Genomic DNA, 18,613 nt, shown 5'->3' on the forward strand with positions numbered 1-18,613 from the left:
GGAGGGGAGCTGAAGCTCCCAGGACCACACCTGCCCCAAAGCTGGTGCCCACTCACCTGTGAGGGTAGAAATCCCACACACCTCTGGCACATCCAGGGCAGATGGGAGGTGGGCTGTAGGGCTGCCCATTGTCTCTCTCCACTTGCCACTGGGGGAACAGGCTTGTCCCATCTCCCCTCCCCTCCCTTGGCTCCTGTAAGCTGGAAGTCTGACGTCTGATGCTAATCTGGGTTCGAGATACATTAAATTAGGCTAGCTACAAAAAAGTAGGCCTCTGCGGCTGGGCCTGCCTGGGTGGCAGCCCTGTGAACCTGAGCAGGGCATGCCATGCCAGCCCCCGTGCTGTTTGGGGAGCTCCAGTCTGTGGTACTTTTCCTGGGGGGCCCCAGAACTCCTGTCCTGTCTGCTCCAGGTGAGGGCATTGGGGTGACGCCAGCCCAGGGCAGCAGGTGAGGGTGGGTCACGTGGGATTCCTTAACCAGCTTGCAGGGGGGCATCTCCGTGGGTGGCAGGCAGGGGGACCCAGGGTTATTAGAGTGGATATCAGGGCACGCAGGGCCCCAGGGTGGGGGCTTTTATTTTGGCCCAGGCTGCTGGTGGGAGAGTGGAGAGGGAGCCCCGGCCGTCCCGATGATGGGCTCTGTGGCCTCAGCACAGCCTCCTAAGGGTTAGGACAGCATATGCAGCACAGCGCCTCCTGCAGGCTCTGTCCAAGAGGCAGGAGCAGTGGGCCTGCGCCGACTTCCCCTTGCTGTCTACCACCTGCAGCTTCTGTGGGACCCCGGAGCCCTCCCAGCCCTCAGTGGGCATGGAGATTGTCACCGTGGACCTGTTCCCATTTTCCGAGATGGGCTGATTGTGGCACAGCCTCTGTGGGATGGGAAGAGGGTCGGGGTGGGGGTGCTGGCTGCAGGCTCTGCCCAGCGTGTGGCCAAGCACATCTGTGGGATGCCACCAGCAGGTCTCCCAGCCTCGGAGGCCTCAGGAAACCAACTCGAGGCCGGGAGTGTTGCTGAGAAGACGCCCCCTTAGCTTGTTAGCGGTGACCGGGGCGACTCCTGGCCCTACCCCGTCCCTGACCCAGCACCACTTACTCTCAGCTGTCAAAGAGGAAAGTTGCCCCAGTCCTCAGGTGACACGGTTTCAGGGCGGCCACACTAGGCCACCCAGCCGGCCAAGCATTCTTGCAACCCGGGGTCCATAGGAACTGGGAAGCCTGGGTCTGGGGAGGGTTCCAGGAAGCGTGAGAGAGAAAACAGTCTCCGGGGGCCTCAGTGCCCGAGGTGTGCAGCCGTACAGGGCTGTGCAGCGCCCTCCTGCCTCAGGACCTGGACCCTACCTTCCTCCTACCCCCACTCAGGGCTCAGCACCCCACCTGACTCTGGCCTGAGGCCCAGCAGAACCCCAGCCATGGTGCATCAGACTTGGCCTGGGTTTGCCCTCAAATCCTCACCAATAGCAAGTGGTGCCCGCCTGCCAGCCTGAGTTGAGGCAGGATGGGGAGGGTACGGAGCGGGCCTCTGGGTCACCCCAGGCGAATGCCAGCTGCTGGGCCTTGGTGTTCTCCTGCAGTCGGTCTTAGGGTGTCTCCCTCCGTGGCTCACAGTGACCACTTGAGTCACCTCTTGGGAAAGAACCAAAGTCCTATTTGGACCTTGTAAGTCCCAGATATTGAGTATCATTCCAGGAGTGATGGGGGATAAGTGGGGCACTTCCCAACATCCCGGGTGCCAGGCACTGTGTGCCGTACCCAGGGACAAAGCCACATAAGACATGGTCCCTGCTGTGGAGCTACCAGGCCTGGGGAGATGTGGGCATTGCAAGTATCTGTGAGCTGATTTCAAGGGACCCCCAGTTGACTGCTAGAGCTAGGGAGATCCCTGACTCAGGAGGGCTCCCTGGAGGAGGTGACCTAAAGAATGGATAGGAATGGGGCCTTTGATGGTGGGAGAACACTCCAGCCCTCGGAACAGTGGGTGCCAAGGCAGGGCTGAGCGAGGGGGGCAGGGGCTTCTTTGAGCACTGAGGTGGAGAGACGGCGCTCCGCTGTGAGCCAGCACCCTGAGCCCCACTGGCCCCTCCTCTGCGGACCCTAGAGGACACCCAGGTCCACAGTTAGCTGTGCAAGAGCCAGTGGGTGGGGTTTGCTTTTGGGCGTGCGCATCAGGCAGGAGCAGCGGCAAAGACAGAGGCCGTCCTCACAGCCCTTTGCCTTCCAGGAAAGTTCACCTCAGGGCTCGCTGGGTTGGGCCCACCTGCAGGAGGTTGTGAGGGATCCTTGAGGGGTGGAGGGAGGGGCCACCTTCACTCCCTCCCCAGTCTTCAGCCACCAGACCTCCTGAAGTGACTTCCTGGTCTCCTTGTGTCTTGCAGAACGTGGCCCCGTCCCAGAGCACCACCCGAGACATCAGGAGCACATTGCGGGCTTGGGAAGACCCTCCGGGACCTCACGGCCCAGGTAGCTGCATCTTTCCCCTCAGCCTGGGCGGGGAGGGACTTACTCCAGTCACAGGCAGCCTGGAGATGGGTGATCTGGCGGAGAAGGGGAAACCCCGGCACCAGCCCGGCTCCCAGGCCTACCTTGCAGCCTGGTCTGCCCTGCCCAGGATCCTCAAGGGGCTCAGCCTGACCCTGACAGCTAGAAGAGACCCCACTCCAGGCCTGGGAGTGAGGGATTAGAACAAAGGGTCCCTGGCCTACTATGTGACCACTGCCCGCAGCCCTGCCCAATGGGACAGGGACCCCCCCACTGCCTCCTCACCATCCTGGTGGCCTGGGGGCACCCAAAGCTTCAGGCAGCCCCTGAGCTGGGCCCAGGCCTCATGGCGGTCTCAGGGCAGGCCGGGCCAGAGCCGACAGGGAACAGATGAGGGAAGAGTGCCGCACACACTCGGGGGTTCCACCATAAGACTTCCTCAGCGTTTCTCTTTCCTTCCAGGTCTTCCACCCTTGGCCACCTCCCCAGTGACGCCTGAAGCTCAAGGGACTGTGTCTGTCCTCAGGTCAGTACAGTTTGTGAACATTGATGAAAATCGGGGCTCCCCAGACCTCTCCCTCCTGGCTCCACCCTCTGCCGGGCGTGCCTAAAACTGGATACACACACACACACCATGCATGTGTACTGCACCAGCCCCAGAGCTCTGGGGGCCAAGGAGCCAGGCAGGTGCTTGCTGCACATTGGCATGGGCTCAGCTGGGGCTGGCCTGGCCTCCACCCTCCTCGCCCCTACCAGCCTCTTTCTGCAGCTGAGGAACCGGGGCTCCAAGAAGCCAGATTTGGTCCAGGTCTGGCCCTGTTTTTTGGGCTCCCTCCTGCCTGAGTTGGGTGCCGCTTCTGTTTGCAAGGATCCAGCTGTCTCAAGGGCCCTGGGAGGGGAGGCCAAGGGCAGCCTAGGGGACCAGTGACTATGGGGCAATTTGCAGTATCTGCTGGGGGCTCAGCAGGTAAGATGTCCCCTGCCTGCTGCTGTCTGTCATGGCTGTCTTGAGGCCATGGCCGGGGACGGGCCTGTCATGCTGGGAACTGCTCAGAGGCTGCAGCCAGCCTGGGGCCCCTCGCCCTGGCGAGCCAGCCCCCGAGTGCAGACTGTCGCCGATGATTCTTTCCTCCTGGGGCATCCGTGCAGCCATGTGGGTTGGGCAGGACTGGCATTCTCCCCTCCCTGCTGTTGCCATGGCCAGGGGCAGGCCCCCCTCCCGAGGCTGTGCGGAGAGGACCCCAGGCCGCTGCATGTCAGCAGAGCAGCCGGCGTCTGGCCCGGACCCCTCTGCCATCTGGGGCCCGGCGTGTTTACAGGTCGGCCTTGCCCGCCAGACTCTGCAGACGCTGCTGCCCCGGGGCCTTTGTGTCTGCATGCAGGGCTGGGCCACCAGCCGAGCAGAGAGTGGGGAGGGACACAGGTGGGGAGTGGGGGGAGGCCCCTGGGGGAATCAGGGAGGAGGGGCAGGACAGAGGAGAAAGAGGATAGAGGGTAACAGAGGAAGGAGAACAGCGTAGGGGCAGGAGAGGGGCAGGGACTGGGGAAGAGGAGACACAGGGCAGGGCAGGCAGCCCTTGGAACTGCGGGGCTGTCACAGGGATACCAGCCTGGGGGAGCAGCTGACCCCAGGTATCTGACGGGGACCTAGTGGGTCTTGGCCAAGGTGATCTGGTCCATGGAGCCGGGGTTTTCCTGGCACCTACCATAAGCCCAGGCCTGCCTGTGGGACCTCATCCCACCTGCACCCAGCCCTCCTTGTATACACAGCTGGCCACCATCTAGTGTAATCCCCCTGATATCCCATGGCAGCAGTGGTGGCCTCCAGGTTCCAAATGAAACAGACCCCACAGGCATGTCCCTCACACAGGATTGGGCATGGAATGCGCCCCTCCCTGAGTCTCTGACTCCCAAGCCTGGACAGACATGTCCAGGGAGGCTGCGAGGGTGTGCCCCCTGGATCATGGGCAGGGGGGCACCCGTGTGCAGCAGCAGAGGCTCAGGACGTGTGGGAAAGGGCCTGGAGTGGAGGAGAAGAGGCCTGCAGGGGAGAGTGGACAGTCCAGGGCTGGGACCAGCACCCCAATATGCATGACTCGTGGAAGATGAGGCTGGGTGCACACAGTAGGTGCTTACTCAGTGCTCATCAGATGCCAGATGCTGGTGTAATCACCACAGGGGTCACACACCCTCTGTTAGGACCACCAGCAAGACAGGGCTACCGTCCCACACTGTTCTTGCAGAGACGGAGCCTGGGAACCAGGAGCCTGGCCCTACTCTGGCCTGCAGCCTTGGGGGCTGCTGGGGCTGTGGAGGGCCTCTGGGGTGCTGACTTGGACTGGGGGAGCCATTGAAGGTCCGTGGGGACAGGGACTCCCTCAGCAGCGTTTGTTTTTTAGCTAAGTCAAAACTGCTTCCCTTGGAGTCCTTGGCCCAGGACGGGGAAACCTCAGCCAGGCAGGTCCCTCGGCCTTGCCTGCCTCTCATGGGCTCTTCAGGCCTCACACTCAGGGGGTGGCATCCTGCTGGCCACACCGTGGCAGTGGCCCAGTGCCTCACCCACATTCAGTAGACAACAGGAGCTACAGCCCCAACCAGAGCCGGCAGCCACGTGGCCCCCTTGATACCCGGCACTGGCTGGTTTTCTGAAGGAACTTGTTCCTTTTCTGGGTACCCTGGGTTCTGGCTGATGGAGAGGCCGCCCCGTCCTTCAGGAATGGGTGCAGATGTGAGATAGGTGATGGCCTGTCACCCCATGGCAGAGCCATGCTGAGAAGCCACATCAGCCGGCTCCAAGACTGCCTAGTGGACCTGGTATCCACAGCCTGAGAATGGGCCCCGGCGGACCATGATGTGACCTCAGCAGCCTCTGCAGACGGTGGAGTGGCACTTTCTCTTCTCCCCAGAGGTTGAAGGGCGTGAGCCACGGCCCCAGGTTGCCTCTGCATGCAGGTCGAGGGGACAGAAGTTTGTTCTCATGTCAAATATCCAGATGCCTTTTTTTTTTTTTTTAGATGGAGTCTCGCTCTGTCACCCAGGCTGAAGTGCAGTGGCATGATCTCAGCTTACTGCAAGCTTCGCCTCCCGGGTTCAAGTGATTCTCCTGCCTCAGCCTCCCAAGTAGCTGGGACTACAGGCGCCTGCCACCACGCCTGGCTAATTTTTTTGTATTTTTAGTAGGGACAGGGTTTCACTGTTAGCCAGGATGGTCTCGATCTCCTGACCTTGTGATCTACCCTCCTCGGCCTCCCAAAGTGCTGGGATGACAGGCGTGAGCCACCACGTCCAGCAACCCAGATGCCTTTTTTAATTTTTTAAAATGTTTTTATTTTTTATTTTTTTGGAGACAGGAGTCTCACTCTGTTGCCCAGGCTGGAGTGCCTTGGTATGATCTTGGATCACTGCAACCTCTGCCTCCCAGGTTCAAGTGATTATCCTGCCTCAGCCTCCAGAGTAGCTGGGATTACAGGTGCCTGCCCCACACCAGGCTAATTTTTGTATTTCTAGTAGAGACGGGATTTCACCGTGTTGGCCAGACTGGTCTCGAGCTCCTGACCTCAGCTGGTCTGCCCGCCTCAGCCTAAAGTGCTGGGATTACAGGTGTGAGCTGCTGTGCCCGGCCCCAGATGCCTTTTTATACTCAGACAGAAGCAAGCAAGCCCTTACAATGGCCCTGCATTTGATCTTTCAGTCCCGCTGAAAATAGAGAGGCTTCCTGACTTGCAGTGGGGTTTGTCCTGAGAAACCCACTGTAAATTGAAAATATTGTAAGTCAAAAAAGCATTTAATACACCTAACTACCAAACATCATAGCCTAGCCCAGCCTCCCTGAAACGTGCTCAGAACACTTATGTTAGCCTCCATTTGGGCAAAATCATCTAACACAGAGCCTATTGATGATAAAGTGTTGAAGATCTCCTGTTATTTATTCAACACTGTACTGAAGTGTGGTTGGTTTCTACTGAATTCATATCCCTTCGGGTTGAGAAATCTTAAGTTGGACCCTGGTAAGTCGGGGCTGTCTTTATGGACAGAATGCAGAGTGATTTTGTCACTCGGCACCTCCCCGTTGGCTCTGAGCAGCACTCGGGCTGGGAGAAACTTCGGTGAGCATGAGGTTGAGCCCTCACTGTGACGAGGGATGCGACATGGTGCAAGGACAGCCACCTGCAACAGCATCTGGGTGAAACACCTTCTTGATTCGGTTCAGATTTGTTAGGAGTTCCTGTGGGCCAAGCCCTGAGCCAGTCACGTGGAGTCATCCCTCTTCCTGATGTCCCTGCTGAGTGTCCCTCACCTGAGGCTCCAAGAGCCTACGGGGCTTGCCCCGGCCACCAGGCTGGCATACAGCAGAGCAGGGCTCTGGCCCCAAGCTGCCCCACAGTAGAAGCACCTCTGGGTTCCATGAACATAGTCTCGCCAAGGCGTGGGGCCGCCAGATCCCTCAGGGGCAGGGAGGGGCTGAGGTCTGGGGTGTGGGCCGAGCCTTCCGAAGTCTGACTGTGTGTTGGGGACAGGCCCTGCCACTCAGGCCCTTGCCGGGATGGTGTCGGAGTGGGCCAAACCCCAGCCCTAGTGCTCCTGGCAGTGCCCAAGGCTGCTGCCTCCTTAGCTCTAGCTTCCCTCCCTGGCCTGGTTGGTTGGGCACCTGGCCTCAGGCATGGCCCAGGCTGGGGGCTTTGTTCACCACACAGTAGCGAGCTGAAAACACTGCCATGTCTAGCTCTGGGAAAGAGCAGGCTCCCAGTTCATCCCGCAGCTTCATGTCGCTGCTCCGGCTGTCCCAGGTACGACGTGCCCTTCTCCAAAAACACCTCGCCCACCCAGCCATGCTGGCCTCGAGAACTGGGGAGCCAGAGGCCCCTGGCTGTCCCTGAAAAAGGAAAACGGGCCTCCTGATGGGGGCTTCTTGGGCTCACCTAACACAGAAGGACCTAGTGCCTGTGCGCAGGCAGGTAAACATCTTTGGGTCCCCGTTCCCTCATCCCCGAAACATGGGGAGCACAGTTGCTCCTGCACTGGCTGTGGCTGTGGGGGAAGGAACAGCCACTCCATTCCTGCATTTGATCAGGTTACGTGTGGACTGAGTGAGTCATCAGGTGTGAGGGGCTTCAGTGGGTGCCTGGCGTGTCACAGTGGCAAAGCATTCACATTGGCCAGGTCCCCAGCTGGGAGCATGTGCCCAGGAGCCTGCGGTATGCAGCTGGTCTAGCCCCACCGTGGAGCAGCCACATGTGGGAGAGGCCCCGAGAACAGGCGAGGTGGCTGTGCTGTTCACACCCAGAGAGTCATCAGGGCAACTGGGGACACGGTGATGGGGACAGTAGCACCTGCCCTTGATGCTGCACTGTGTCACCCAGGCAACCCCCACCCCGTGAGCACCGTGCGGGCTTCCCTCATTTCATTCTTGTTTTTTGATGCAGGCCCTGCCCGTGGCTCCGGATTGGCGGTCCCCGTCAGAGGCCTGGGCTGAGTCCTCAGGTGTGTGAGTAACATTGTCCCCTGACACGGTGGCCCTGTGAGCACCCCGCTGCCGGCCACAGCTCGGCTGCCCTGGGCCTTGGCCTCCCTGTCTGTGCAGTGGGATTGGTGGTGATCACAGGCTTCTGCCCTGCACAGGCCAGGAGGGAGTGCCACATGGCTGCACCCCCAGCCCAGGAGCACCCTCGCTGCTGGACCTCTGGCTGGACTTTTGGGTTCTCACTAAGACCTGGTGAAGAGACACGGAGACCACTGCTGGGCGGGGGCAGGAAGGCATCCCTGTGGCACCCTGGGGCCGTCCATCTGTCGGATCTGGGGGTGCTGCCTGCCAGGCTCTACTCTGCCTCCAGCGAGTGTTTGTTGGGGGCAGTGGTGCCTGTGCCTCTTGTCTAGAGGAGGCCGGAGAAGGGGACACAAGAAGGGAGTGGACAGACGGTCACCAGACAGATGAGCAGGACGGGGCTCGGAGCTTGTTTGGGAAGTGGCTGGGGCAGGGCTCCAGGAGGGGCCGAGTGGGCCCCACCCCCCACCCTTGTCGGCAGGGCCCCCAAAATTCCAGGCTGTGGGGTGGGTGCTGTGAAGGTGGAGCGGGGAGCAGCCTCCCATCCCTGGAGCAGGTCCCTTGGCGTCCCCACTGTGGGGTGGGTGCTGTGGAAGGTGGAGGGGGGAGCAGCCTCCCATCCCTGGAGCAGGTTCCCTAGCGTTCCCATGGCAGCTGCTTCATGGCACAGTGGTCCCTGGAGTTCAGGCCAGGCCCTCGAGCCGCCTGTCTGGGGACCACTCCAACCTCGGCTAAATGAGGAGCAGCCCTCCCTGGGTCTGGGGGCAAAGGAAGGTTTTGAATCCGGGAGCGCAGGCTCAGTAGGCCCTTGCCACCTCCCCCAGAGGTCGTGCCTCAGGCTAGGCCACATGGGCTGCAAGATGGGAGGGCTTCGGTGCCCCAGGCAGGCCCCAGTCCCCCGGGGCCACTGCAAGACCCTTAGACCGGATGACAAGGTCTCTAGAAGCCCCGGCCGCTGGGAGCCCAGGCGGAAAAAGGTTCCAGAAAAGGCCCACCTGCCTATCTCTGGGCCCATGCACGGGGCGGGCACTGTGCTGCTTTTCCAGTGGCTCCTCCTCCTCCCGGCCCCATAGCCACTCCCGCCCGCAGCGGCCTTTGTCTTCCAAGCGCTCTGCAAAATGGCCGCCCGGCCTGCCGCCATTTTGTAGCTGAGGTGGCCGCGGCCTTGGAGAGGCCTGGGAGGGAGGGCGGCCATGGCCCGCCTGCCTGCCCTTGGCGGCCTGGACAGAGCCCAGCACCGGCCCCCGCCCAGTCTGGCCTTGGCCGTGTCTGACCCAGGCTTGGCACCAGCCAGCCCTTGGCAAGGCAGGCTGGGAGTCCTGGCCCCTCACCCAGCCCTGCCGGCCCCTTGCCACCCTGAGGTGGTCCTGCCGAGCAGACAGAGAAGCCTTGAGCCAGAGCCGGGCCGGTGCAGCCTCGCTGGCAGGGGAGCCCTGGGCCGAGGGCAGTGCAGGCAGTTGTGGGGCCCCATGGGCTCCCCGCACCTCTTCAGGGGCGATGCCTTCAGGCCTTGACCGCTTCACCTATCGCGCTTCTGGCCTGGCCTGGCCTGGCCGGGAGTGGGTGTCTCAGTGGCCAGCCCAGCTTCTGACTTAGAGATGGGCACCGCCAACCTCAGGAAGAGGGCAGGGCCACACTCTGGCCAGGATTCTCCTGTGGTGGGGCCAGCCAAGGTCTGTGACACACAGGAGTGGAGGACCTGTTCCCTCCTGGGTACCTGCACAGCCCCCACTTTCCTGCAGGCCCCATCCTTACAACCTCAGCCATTCCAGACAGCATGTCCCCCCTCACTGGAGCCCCTTGGCCTCTCCCGAGCCTCTGAGCTTGCTTCCTGCCCCATGCACCTGCCCTTCCAGCACCCAGGGGATCCCAAGTGGCACATTTCCGAAGGGACGGTCTCCAGGAAACCCCTGGGGGCCGGGGGGCTGCAGATCAGCATCAGGGAGACACTGGCTGTGGGCTGTGGAGGACAATTGTGCCCCTGGCCTGGCCAGGCCGGGAGGGGGCAGGTGGGCCCTGTGGGAGCCCTGTGAGGTTGGCCACACATGGGTTCCTGCAATCTCTGCAACAAGGTCCCCTGGAGGGCAGTGCGCCTCCTAGAAGTTGGGAGAAATCTCCAGGCGAAGCAGGGAATGGTGTTTGATAAGTGTGTGCATTTTCTAGGGGTCAACGCAGGTCCTATGGGTGGCGTGGGGTGGTGCCGGGTGGACCCCACGGTGGCCTGTGTTCTCTACATGGCCGTGGGTCGGTTCCTTGCTGGAGGAGACCCTTCCCCAGACACCTGCCAGGCACCCAGCCAAGCCCTTGAGGCCTGGGAAGGTCTCTGGACACCACCCTACACCCCGCCCAGACTCCTCTCCCTGTGGTTCCTGGACAGAACATTCCGTCACCACAAAGCGAAGTTTGCCCAGGCCCTGCCCTCGCCCCGGGGAAACCCAGCTGGGCATGGGAAGGAAGAATTCTGCCCGCCTGCCCGCTCAGACCAGAGTTGCCCCACATGCCAGGCCAGGCCTGCAGCTTCCTGGGGCACACGGAGCCCCAGGCTTCCCGGCAGGAAAAGCCCCCCCGCCGCAGAAGGGCTGGTCCGTGGTGGGGAGTTGCTGCTGGGTGGGGTGACCGCAGGGCGGGGTTCAGGCTGGGGTATTTTTAATGATGTGGTTGCATCTGGTCACCGCCCCCCGCCACCCCCGATTCTTTCCTACTCTCCCCACCTTGTGACCCAGACTGTGACTTGAATTAAGAATGTTTTCAGATAAGTACACGCCTTTGAGGTTAAAAGTATGCCTAATGATTAAACACCAGACAGAGGTCCCCACAGGAGAAGAGCGGGCTCCGCATTCCTGCTTTTCCCCTTTGGACTCCAAGTGAGCCTGTTTGCGTAACCCTGGAGCATTAACGAGCAGCTCCGCCGGATTCTCCCCACATCCCGGGGGCTGGTGTCCTGAGCCATCCTACAGAGGAGGCAGCTGAGGCCCAGAGGGGTACACCTGCCCCATCCCAGGCCCATCACTGAGGGAGACAGAGCAGGTCAGAACCAGGCCTGGCAGCCCCCAGACCTGTGCCCCATGGATGCAGGTGCGTCTGCAGAGCACGGTCCTCCCCTGCCAGTGCCAGCCCTCAGGTGTCTCGGGTGCTGCGTTACTCTTGTGAGCTTCCACGCTCACACCTGTGGCCACAACGCTGGAGGCTGCTGGACCTCTGACCCTGTTCTAGGTGCAGGACATGTGGCCACAGCAGGCCTGGCCCCTGCCCCAGGGAGTGGACATTCCCTGAGCCTGCCCCCTACCCCCACTGAGAGCTTAGTGGCTGTGAGAAAACAGGAAAGCAGGAAGCTAGACAGGGCACAGACCCCTGACGTTGGAGACCCTGACCCGGAGCATGTGGGTGTCAGTTTTGGGGAAGCCAGACAGGGAGGGTGCTAGCAGGAGGGCCAGTGAGGGGACCTTGGCACCCCAGACAGCCCTGGAAGAAAGGCAGGCCTGGGGTCTGGGCCATGCTCCATCCTGGGGACACTCCTTTCCCACCTGCGTGAGGTGTGCAGGGCCAGGGGAGGAGCCTGGATCTGAGGAGTGCAGTTCCAGTCGTGGCTTTGCCACGGCCACCTCGTGGCATGCTGTTGGGGACCATGAGACTGTGGGCGGCCTAGTTGTATTGCAGCCTGAGGCCAGAGGAGAGGTTAGTAACCCTTACCCGTCCCATCTTGATTTAAGTTGGTATTTTTAGATCATGGACCCTTCTACATTGATTTTTTTAAATTTTGCAATAAGATATTTCTGCTGATGGCTGGGTTTTTGGTCCTTTTAACATTCCTCCCACACCTCGCCCTGGTCCCCGCCCTGCCGCGGCCAAGTCAGAGCCACAGGCTGCCCGGTGCGCGTCTCGTTAGCTTTCTGGGCCGTGTTTGCAGCAGGCCCGCCTCCCGTCCGAGCCCCCGGACGCCACCCCTCCCCGTCTTTTTCCCAGACCCCATTGTTGGCACGGCTTGCTGAGCAGAGACACTGGCTGCTTTATGGGGAGAAACCCAATCAGGGTGGCGGGGGTGTGCTCCTTGGGGGGGGGTCCGCCTCCCAGTGGCCCTGAGCCAAGCCGGAGGTGACTTCAGGGTGACACCGTCTGTCTGCCTCACTTGCTCCAGACATCCGCCCGGCCCTGAAATGGCCACCTGCCCACTGAGGCCTCCGCACACCTGTCCTGGCTGGCCTGGCCCCTCCCCTGCCTGGGCCTGCCGGGCACCCTGCCCACGGGCAGACACCGTGGGGCCGGGGCAGCGCCCGGGAGGTGGCAGCTGGCAGATGGCAGAGCGCCTGCCGACTGCTCACTCCCCGTCAGCTCTGCTCAGGGAGCGCCGTTCACGCTGCGTGGTCCGCCCAGCCCTCATCCAGGCTGGCTGGGAAGGGTCTCTCTGGTCTTTCTCAGGAAGCCTCCTGAGAAAGGGGAGATTCCTGCTGTCTCCCCAGGCCTAAGCCCCATGCTCACCCCCAGGGCTGCCGGGCAGGTGGGCCTGGAGATCACCCCCACGCACACCCCACACTGCACGCAACTGGGGCCTTCTCCCCACCTCAGAAATGGCTCCATGAGTGGGTCACGACACGGAAACATCAGTCTTTCCCCACCCCATACTCAAGAAAGTCCTGGTTGTCGGCTGGAGTTCTCCTGTGCAAATCCTCCTGTGGTGGGGGTGGAGCCCACTAAGGTCACAGCGTCTGTTTCCTGGTCCTGTAGAGCACAGCAGTGTAGAGTGTGCAGGAAATGTGTCCAGACACCCTCCTCAGAGTCCCCCAGAGCGGGCACTACCACATTGAGGCTCCCTGACCACCGCAGGCCTGGGTGGTCCAGATGTGAGTCCTAGAGCCTTGGGGGCAGAGCCAGGACTCACCGGGGAACACAGGGCCCTCTGGGGAAAGGAGCGGGAAAAAGGAGGGTGGTCGTGCCTGGCAGAGGGACAGGCCAGGGCAATGCTGGGAGCAGAGGCCTGCCCGGGGCACTCGCTGCTCTGGAAGGCTGGAGGGGGAGCCAGGGCTGCGGGCACGCTGGGGAGGGGCAGAGACAGTAGAGAGAGTGTCAGCAGTGGTGGATGGCCTGGCTGGCTGGGAGTGCGGGCAGGGCTGGTGCTCAGGGAGGAGGAGGGAAAGGCACCTCCCAACCGGTGTCCCCACAGGCCCCTCAGCCTGGTGGGTGACTCTCCTGGTCCCCAGCAGGGCTGCCCTTGCTCGAGGTCACATAGTACAGGGCTGCGGGGAACCAGAGTATGTCTGCTCCCATCCAGCATCTTGAGCTCAGCCCTGGGGACCCACATCCCTTCCTGCCTGGATGCACCTCTCTGGCCTTTGCACCCCGTGCCTGTCCTGCAGGGGCACTCCGGCCAGAACGGGCTGGAGTGAAGTGAAGTTTTGATTCACTGGACAAGCTGTTGCCGAAGCCCTGCAGCCCAGACTGGATCCTGTGGGCCCCTCCGGGGGGTTTCCGCTCGTGGGAGGACGCCAAGCCTTCCTTGGCCTGGGTCCCAGGGGAAGCCACAGCCCCTGTGGACCCTCAGCATCCTCCTCGGTGCAGTGGGGGTTTAATCCCTCCCTACAGGGTCCAGCCACCTGCTGACAGGCCAGGCGCCCGGGAAAGTGGCACCAGGCTGTCCCTCTGTGCATCCTCCGGCCCTCCTCTGGGCCATAGACATCCAGGCACCAGCCTGGCAGGGCACAGGCTTCCCAGCAGGGGAACATGACCACTGACCACTCAAGGACAGGCCTGGGTCTTGGTTGCCTCTGATCTGGTGTTGTCCAACACAGGGCTGGCCACGGAGGCCATTCCATTCAGGCCCTTGCAGGGGTGGGTGAGCCACTAGCTAGAGACAGGCCAGGCTGGAGTGTCAGTTCTGGTGCGGGATGTCTGGGCAAGGCCCAAGGTCACAAAGGGGTTCAGGGCTGGGCGAGGCCACATCTCTTCTAGAGCTGACACTTGTCACTTTTGTTTTTAAAACCAGACAGGTCAAGAAGGGGCGCTGACCTGGAGCCCTTGCCTGTGGCTGGCTGTCCTCGCAGTGAGCTGGGCCTCCTGCCGTCCTGGCTCTGGAGGTAGGAGGAGCCATGGGAGGTCTGATAGGGAGGGAGGGCCATCGTCTGAACCAGGCCACTCCTGGTCCTCTCCAGGCCCCACACTCAGGCACAGAGGTCCTTAGATGGGGACCTGATGGCCTCATGGCCAAACCTTTGCCCAGGCTGTGGCCTTCCCCGAAGCCATGTCTCTTCTTGTCTTCCCGCCACCCTTCCAGCAAGCTCCCCCGGTTGGCCCACCTCATCCGCCCCCTGTGCACTTGGGGCATAGTGACCTTTGACTCTGGTGGTGCACCCCTCAGGCTGGACAGGGCCTGAAGGAGCTGTGGTTCGTTGCAGGGTGTCTGAGTGGAAGAGGCGCCCTCAGCCTCACTTCCACAGCCTGAAGACTCTGGCCCTGGCTCTGTTACGTGCACTGCCTGTCTGCAGGGCCCAGCCTGCCTCAAGTGCTCCCTGGGGACAGAAGCCTTGCGGTAGCCCCTCCTGTCACCTAGCCACCGGTCATCCTGGAAGGCAGCCCTAATGCCCTGAGGCTACCTGCCGTCGCCCAGGATGACTCAAGATGCCACCTGGGTAAGTCTAACCCAGAACAAGAAAGGCCAAATAAGGGAAACTGAGTCATATCTGCTTCTCCCAGGCAGGGCTAGGGGCCCAGGGAGAGGGCACTTGTGGTGACGACCAGGGTGGACTAGGGGCCTGTCTGCTTTTCTCTGTCTGCCACACCTTATAGAGCCAGACCTGTGGGCTGGGGCCCCCCATGGTGGGCACTGCAGGCTCTGCGGGGCTGAAGTCCTGGCTTGGGGGACCTGTGGGGGCCGGGCTGGGGCCATTGGAATCTGTGTGGTGGTCCCCACCTGCACTCCAGCTCTGATGGCTGGTGGCGGGGGCCCTGGCAGCTGACCCCTTGCCTCAGTGGAGAGACCACAGCCCACGAGGGCATGAGACCTGCCCAGAGCGTAGTCCAAAGGCCGGCCTGGATTCCCACAGCTCCACCTGCTGGGCCGTCCTGCGCCACCCCGCTTTTAGCCTACTGGGACCATGGGTCAGAACCCAGTAGGTGTGAGGGGACCCAGCCAGCCAGAGACTAAGTCAGGAACCCAGAGCGCATGCTTAGGGTGCAGCCCACCCCACAGCCTTCCCCAAGGCATTTCCCAGGGGTGCAGATGGGGGCAGATGCGGGGACATTCAAGGTGGACCACCTGACTGGGAGCTGGTGATGAGGTGAGCGACAGCCTGAGTCAGCCTGAGCTCAGCGGAGCTGGGATGGCCTTGACCTTCCCACTCTGGCCACTCACCACAGCTGGGAGGGTCCAAGGAGACCCTCAGCCACTGTCCCTTCAGCCCCCGCCCCACCCTGGCTGGCTCTGCCCGGACAGTCCTTAGGGACATCTTGGTCCTGCCCACCAGTCAGGGGATCCAGAATTGGGGCAGGGGAACAGGACCCCCAGACCCTCTCATACAGCTTTTGTTCTGAGGCCTTGAGGGAACGTGGGGTTTTCGAGACCCCAGGGCAGATGATGCCCGGACAGAGGAGGGTCAGGCTGCATTGGGGCCCTCCAGGTCCCCACGCCTGGGTGAGTCAGCATCTCAGTCTCCAGTTCTGGGTGGGTGGCGCCAGGTGTGAGCCTCAGTGGTCTCCTTGCTGGCTGAGGACCTGGGATTTGCTGCAGATGCCCCTCGGGAGGGAGTAGGACACAGTGCCCAAAGAGCAAGCAGACCCCCTCCCCGACCAATTTCTGAGAGCAAAGGCACCTAGAGCCAGAGACTCAGCACCCCCGAGCCTCAGTTTCCCCACTACGAAGTGGGATCCAGCCAGAGCCTCAGCACCCCCAAGCCTCAGTTTCCCCACTATGAAGTGGGATTCATTATCTCAGCCTCACCAGGGCTGTGAGGATTAAATGGTCCAGCTCAGCCTGGTGCCTGCCTGGAGTAGGCGGCCTGCTCAGGATGGGCTGTGGAAGGAAGGCTTGGGTAGACCTTCCAAGTCCAGTTGGGCACGGGGAGCTGAGAGCTGGCGCGCCGTTTAACTTGGCAGGAAGCAGAACGTTTGGACTTCACTCTGCTGCCCCCCTTGGCTGTGTGACATATAGGTCACGTTGCCTCTCTGGGCCTCGGTCTCCTCACCTGTAAGAGAAGTTGACAGTCGTGCCTGCCTCCTCAGCTTTTCCCCAGGCTCCCCCAGGAAGGTGGTAGCCACAGTTAGCATTTGTTGAGGCTGACCCTGCGCCAGATAGGCAGGGCTCAGGGAGGCCCATCTCTTGCCACATTCCCCTGCTAGGGGAACCCCGAGACCCCCCTCAGTGCCATCCTCATGCCACACTCTGTCCCAGCCCTGTGAACCCCAAGCTAGGGCAATGAGTGTGCCAGCCCCCGTAGGGACAGGCACTGGACCCTGGGTGGCCCCAAGGGTCTGTGCTTCCCCCCCCAGCTGCTCTCCCCGAGAGGCCACTTCCTTCAAGGAAGGAAAGAACCATGTCCCGCCACCTCCTATGGCATGGTCAGCTCAGGCCAGCCTGCACAGCAGGGCCAGAGCCGGAGTCCCTGGGGAGGGATGCCTGCCTGCCCAGTGGGAGGAGACAGCACGCCCCGGGGGCTGCTGCTCAGCCAGCCTGGGGGCCCCGAGTGCTGCTTCTGGTGGCCTGCGCAGGGAGGGAGGGCCAAGCAGGGTGGGCACTCGCACGCCCGTGGCTTGCTGGCCTTTGATAGATGACAGCCCTCCTCTTAGGGTCTCCAGTGCGGAGTTCCTTGGGGACATTACGGCCACTCCTGTCCAGATGAGAGGGGGCCGGCTGCCTGTGACAGCGTCGCAAAATGCCACTGGGGCTTTCCCTCCCTCCTTCCTTCTCTCTTTCTCGTCCCTCTCTGGTTGGTGGTTTCCTGCAGGCTCCTGTCCCTGCTGGTGCTGGCCACGGTGTCCCCACTCCCAGAGGTTGGATGTCCCAGTTCCCTGCACCCACCGCACCTGCCCGCCAGAATCCCTGTGCCCTTGGTTCCTGTGGCTTACCAAGCCCCGAGCCCTGTTCCCCTCAGCCCTCTTTCCTCCCCTGCTCCAGGAGGTGCCTCTGGAAGCCATGGAGTCCCATCGGCACCAAGACCGACTGCCCTTTGGGGTGAGGTAGTAGGTTGTATAGTTTGGGGCTCTGCCCTGCTATGGGATAACTATACAATCTACTGTCTTTCCTGAAGTGGCTGTAATATCTGCGGTGGACAGAGCATCTGGAACCCTGGCTGGGAGGGGCGGGGGCAGGTTTGGGGGCAGGCTTGGCAGCAGGCGGGGGCAGGGGCTCCCTACACTAAGAAGTTTGACAGGCCTAGGTTCCTCTTGCCTTGTGACCTTGGACAGGCCCCTGATCTCTCTGGGCCGGTTTCCTCCTCTGTAAAATGGAGGCGGATGAGGATGGAAGGAGAGCATCCAAGGCAGAGGAGAGCTGAGCCAACCCCACCCTCTGCCCCAGCCACACTGAGAGCAGCGATGCATGCGGCTGTTTGTCCCACCTCTGTCTCCCAACACCAGCCCCATCAGACACAGGCTCATGGGTGACCCTGAGCAGGAGACTGGGCCGTACCCTCCGCTGAGCACCAGAAGGCACCACGGGGCCAGGGGTGGCTGAGACGTGCGGAGGTCACGGGGCCGTGAGTGTTGACCTTGCCCACCACCCCAGGTGCCCAGCATGTGCCCCAGCCTGGCCAGCTCAGTGGCAGGGCCTCTGCCTGTGGAGGAGGGGAGGCCGAGGCACCTTTCCCGAGCAGGAAGTGAGAGGAACAGCTCTGCACACACTGGGCCCCACATGGGCACAACCTGAAGGCAGACGGTGGCTCCTCTGTACCTGGGGAAACTGAGGCCCAGAGAGCCGGGGCTTCCTGAGACCAGCCAGTAGCAGCTGCCCCTTCCTGGGGTGCCATCTCCCCATCCCTCCTGCCCTGCGCCTGCCCAGCCCTCCTGCTCCGGTGACTGAGGACCGCTGGGCAGGGGCTGGTGTTGGGCGGGGGCGGCGGGCCCTCCCGCAGTGCAAGGCCGGGCCTGGCGGGGTGAGGTAGTAGGTTGTGTGGTTTCAGGGCAGTGATGTTGCCCCTCAGAAGATAACTATACAACCTACTGCCTTCCCTGAGGAGCCCAGTGACACGACCCCACGGGAGGGCTGCCCCCAACGTCGGTGACCTACAGGGGGCCTGAGCCGAAGATGGGCGGGCATCTGGGGCCTAGAGTCAATAAAGCTGTTCTGACCGTGAACTTGGAACTGGCCCCTTTCATTCTGGAAGCCCAGGGACTGGGCTCTGGGGGGCATCTGCTGCGGGACAGTGTGGAGGCCCCTGGCCATGAGCTGTTCCAGGTCATCAGGCTTGTCTGCTCGTGCCTCTCAGCGCCTCCAGAGTCCTCAGCTGGCTCCATGCTGCACCCTGGGCTCAGGATGCCAGGCCCAGCCCATTCTCTGCCCTCTTATGCTGCCTTTGAGCCAGGCAGGCTGAGCACCAGGACCCAAGCCCAGTGGAGAGGTCCCCACGGGGCAGCCACCGAGGCCCCAGGTCCGCAGCTCAGAGCACTGCCAA

At 62.0% G+C, this 18,613-nt stretch overlaps 1 pseudogene; it reads left to right on the forward strand.

The window, feature by feature from the left end:
* Positions 1-327: 327 nt before the first annotated feature.
* LOC105542491 lies at positions 328-14,740 on the forward strand (annotated as a pseudogene).
* The last annotated feature ends 3,873 nt before the right edge of the window (positions 14,741-18,613 follow it).

Source organism: Mandrillus leucophaeus, unplaced genomic scaffold (assembly GCF_000951045.1).
Source record: "Mandrillus leucophaeus isolate KB7577 unplaced genomic scaffold, Mleu.le_1.0 Scaffold26, whole genome shotgun sequence".
Taxonomy (NCBI): Eukaryota; Metazoa; Chordata; class Mammalia; order Primates; family Cercopithecidae; genus Mandrillus; species Mandrillus leucophaeus.